The following is a 5,181-nucleotide window of genomic DNA, read 5'->3' on the forward strand; positions in this document are numbered from 1 at the left end:
AAGGGTTCTATGATTTCGTCAATTAGAAGTGATCATGGTGGTGAATTTCAAAACAATGATTTCCAAGAATTTTGTGAACTCAATGGATACAACCATAATTTCTCTACTCCTAGAAATCCTCAACAAAATGAAGTAGTTGAAAGAAAAAATCAAAATTTATAAGAAATGGCAAGAATCATGTTGAATGAACATAGCCTACCCAAATATTTTTTGGCTGAAGCCGTAAACACTGCATGCTATATTTTGAATAGAGTTCTAGTAAGACCCTTACTCACCAAAACTCCCTATGAGTTATGGAACAACAAAAAACCCAATGTTTTATATTTTAAAGTCTTTGGGTGTAAGTGTTTTATCTTGAATGAAAAAGATAACTTAGGAAAATTTGAAACTAAATCCGATAAAGGAATCTTTCTTGGTTATTCTTCGGTTTCTAAAGCTTTTTGTATCTTCAATAAAAGAACCTTAATTATTGAAGAATCCATTCATGTTGTCTTCAATGAGATTTTCGAAATTAGGAAAAACGATTTTGATGATGATGTTAATTTTGATTCCTTGAATTTAAATGAAACCCCATCTCCAACTAGCAACTTGGATGCGTCCACTTCCGAAACATCCTTACCCAAGGATTGGAAGTATGTAGATGCTCATCCTAAGGAGCTAATCTTAGGAGACACATCAAAGGGGGTTCAAACACGTTCTTCTCTTAAAAAATTTTGTTCCAACGCTGCTTTTCTCTCCCAAATTGAACCCAAATGTGTTGACGAAGCCATGAAAGATGATTCATGGATTATCGCAATGCAAGATGAATTAAATCAATTTGAGAGAAATGAGGTGTGGAAGCTTGTTCCTAGGCCAACTGACCATTTAGTTATTGATACTAAATGGGCTTTTAGAAACAAGCAAGATGAATATGGTATCGTGGTTAGAAACAAGGCTAGATTAGTGGCCAAAGGTTTCAACCAAGAAGAATGTATCGATTACGAAGAAACCTTCGCTCCTGTGGCTCGATTAGAAGCCATAAGGATGCTCCTTGCCTACGCTAGTAGTAATAATTTTAAGTTGTTTCAAATGGATGTTAAAAGTGCTTTTCTTAATGGCTTTATTTCCGAAGAAGTCTATGTTGAACAACCTCCTGGATTTGAAAATAATAGCCTCCCTAATCATGTGTTTAGATTAACTAAAGCTCTCTATGATTTAAAACAAGCTCCGAGGGCTTGGTACGAGAGACTTAGATCTTTTTTTATTGAAAATAATTTCACAAAAGGCAAGGTTGATAGTACATTGTTCATCAAGAATTTTGAAAATAATTTTCTCATTGTTCAGATTTATGTTGATGATATTATCTTTGGTTCTACGAATAAATCTCTTTCTGAATCTTTTGCTAAAACTGAGTCTTGAATTCGAAATGAGTTTAATGGGAGAATTAACATTCTTCTTAGGCTTACAAATCAAACAACTAAGCAATGACATCTTTATTAGTCAAACTAAATATGCTATGAATTTGCTAAAAAAGTTTAATATGAATAGCTCAAAAGCTATTAACACTCCTATGAGCACCTCTACTAAGTTAGAAATTGATGAAAGTAGAACAAGCTTCGATCAAAAAACTTATAGGGGCATGATAGGAAGTTTACTTTACCTCAGGACAACTAGACCAGATATCATGTTCAGTGTAGGACTTTGTGCTAGATTTCAATCAAACCCTAAGATATCTAATCTCAAAGCAATTAAAAGAATACTTAGATATCTTAATGGTACAACAAATCTAGGATTATGGTACCCAAAATCAGAGAATCTTGAGTTAATTGCTTATTCTGATGCGGACTTTGCTGGCTATAGACTAGATAGAAAAAGCACATCAGGAACATGTCAATTTTTAGGACATGCCCTTGTTTCTTGGTCATCTAAGAAACAAAACTCGATTGCACTATCAACAACCGAAGCTGAATATATTGCAGCAAGTGCATGCTGTGCACAAGTTGTATGGATGAAAAACACCTTAGAAGATTATAAAGTTCATCTTAAAAATATTCCCATTAAATGTGATAACACAAGTGTAATATGCTTAACGAAGAATCCTATACAACACTCAAGAACAAAACATATTGATATTAGACATCACTTTATACGAGATCATGTTACTAATCATGATGTAATCATAGAGTTCATTGATACTAAACATCAACTAGCTGATATTTTTACAAAACCTCTAAGTGAAGAACAATTTGATTTCATAAGAAGAGAATTAGGAATGTTGATGTGTCCGAATACATAAACTAGTTAAAATTATTTTTCGGACTTTATTGAATGATAAAATCACTTGATTGCCATTACATGCCTAAATAACATGCTGAAAATTATGTGTTGAATACTAAAATTTCCATAACAATAAGCATGTTTTGTCTTCATGATTGTATTTAAAAATCTATAGCATAGTCTTGTCCGAATGCATGAAAGTGTTAATTTCATTTTCGGATTCGCTTAACAATTGGTATCCTAACAATCTGATTTTCTCATACACTTATGAAAAATATTTTTCTGAAATGGATTTGATGAAATGATTCCTGCTTATAAATTCCATCTTGAAATATGGATGATAGTATTTTTACTTGCAAAGATTTGTTTCGCATACATATCTTGATCCTTGTAAAAATGAAGCATGATTTAATCTCTCATCGATTTTAACTTTACTCAAAGTAAAATCACAAATAGCCTTCCTCCTTCATGCAAAAAGATTATAACAAATAAAAAGGAAGAAGTATTCAAAGCAATCTACGTATCATGCTTTCCTTTATATGCTTGTATAATTGATTTCCTACCACTTACTATTGGAAAATAACATGTAAAGGCATGAACAACTATCACACTTATGCTCAAAATTCGCTTATATTGTTCTACTGGTATCATAATTACCATGCTTTTTGTTGATGACAAAGGGGAGAAATATATGAGTATTAATGCCATGCTTGCATCACCAAGAGATATATGAATTGATGCTATGATTGCTATAATTTGCATTATGCCTTGTTTGTATCATGTAATGATATCAAAATCTTACTTCGCAGTTTTACATGTTGATATCTTACAATATGATGAATTGCTACTATTATCATCATTCAAACTTGTTATGTAAAATTTGAAAATGAATGTCAAGCCTCGACATCATCTTCAGAGAGAAACAAAATGATGGGAATCATGATGGGAGTATTGATAAGTTTAAATGATTTTAACTATCAATATGTCTCTTGAATTCAAAGGTTTTGAATTCAAGAATGACTTATCTCAAGTATGGCATATAGACAGGGGGAGTTAAGGTTAACTCCATTATTAATTGATTGTCATCATTAAAAAGGGGGAGATTGTTGAATCTCGGATTTTGATGATGAAGTCAATTGTCATTTGTTATCTAATCTATATGTTGAAATAAGTGTGCAGGATTAACTACGATGAAAATAAGATATGCAGCAGGAGTTGCGCCGGAGTCAAGACAATGATCACGTTGGGAGTTCGAGAGTTCGACGGAAGTTCGGACAGTCGTCGGAGGTTCTACGGGAACAAATCTGAGAAGTCCATGAGCTTGCCAAAGAAGCTCGTCGGAACTCACCAAGTGGATCGTCGCAAGTCCAAGAGTTTGCCGGAAGTCCGTAGGAGCATCACCGAGGGTTCATCGGATGATCGACGGAAGTTCGTCGGAAGCTCGCCGGAAGAAGCGATTGACGCACCGGAGCAAGTTGCAGTAAAGGTCTTAGGAAATATTGTAGTTAGCACAATGATTAAGTTGGAAATAGGAGGTGATCCCATTAACTTAATCTTGGGGCAATTGGGCCATTGAAAAACCCAAATTGGGCCGAATGTATTAACTCATTCGGACCCTGATTTCTGCCAGGCGGTGGCCCCGCTTGGCCTCAATCTCCGAGCGAGACTGGGCAGTGCAACCGCCCCAGCCAGGAGGTGGCACCGCCTTGGCTCAGTCTCCGAGCTCTGGTTGAGCAGTGCAACCGCCTCAGTCAGGCGGTGGCACCGCCTGAGCTCGGTCTTCGAGCTCTGGCAAGAGGTGCAACCGCCCCTGACAGAGGTGGCACCGCCTAGAGGCTTAGTCTTCGAGCTCTGCTAGGCGGTGCAACCGCCTCAATCAGGCGGTGTAACCGCCAGATCCCGGAATTTCGGGAATTGATAGTTTTGAGCTCCAAATTCAAACTGGGTTGGGGCCTATAAATACCCCACCCTTTCAGCACTGAAAGGGCACCCAAAATCCACCGAAATTCTGATTTTACTTTGTGATTTTTAGAGCTCAAAAGTGTTGTATGAGTTGAAAGTTCTTCTTCCTCTTTTCTTCCAAGTTCTAATCTGTTAAGAGAGGAAAGGAAATTCTGAAAGGGTTGTCTCCTAAGCCCGTCAAAAGGAGTGAAACTGTAAAAGGGTGGTCGGCCTTCGCCTATTGAAGGAAAACCTCTAGTTGACGTCGGTGACCTCGTCGGTGGAGGAAGCCAAAAGTGGAGTAGGTCAAGATTGACCAAACCACTCTAAATCTCGGTTTGCATTTACTTTGAGTATTTTATCTTTACTGCAAACCTCCTCAAAAGCTTACTGCTTTCTGCGCATATACGATTGGGTTTCAAGCTTTGCACTTTCTGAATCGGCCGACGTTTAGATGTAAATCAATTTTATCGTACGATCATCATATTTCAGTTTGCGCTTACGTTTTGATTTCTATCATAACTGCAAACTGCCTTTATATCCTTGTTTTAACTGCATCTCGCTTAATCAAGTGATTTACGAATCAGCATTTAGACATAAATCAATTTTTTTTGTACGAATATCATATTTCAGTTTGCACCTACTATCTGATTTTGAACCATAACTGCAAATTGCATTTATATCTTTGCTGCATCTCGCTTAATCAAAAGTTAAAGTGATTTACGAATCAGCTTTCTTACTGAAATCACTTTTATCGTACGAACACTTTTTTAATCATCGAAAGTTTTTCGCTGCACTAATTCACCCCCCCCCCTCTTAGTGCTCTTGATCCTAACTTATTCCTCTCATGATACCAAGAGTGGATGATTCTCTATCGATACTCAATAGCCCTCGTAAGATTGGCTATCACTCCCGATGACTAACTGTGCTAAATCTGGAACCTCTAAACCTATAAGTCTAGTATTAAAGAATAGAATACTCACA

This window comes from Musa acuminata, chromosome BXJ1-11 (assembly GCF_036884655.1).
Source record: "Musa acuminata AAA Group cultivar baxijiao chromosome BXJ1-11, Cavendish_Baxijiao_AAA, whole genome shotgun sequence".
NCBI lineage: Eukaryota > Viridiplantae > Streptophyta > Magnoliopsida > Zingiberales > Musaceae > Musa > Musa acuminata.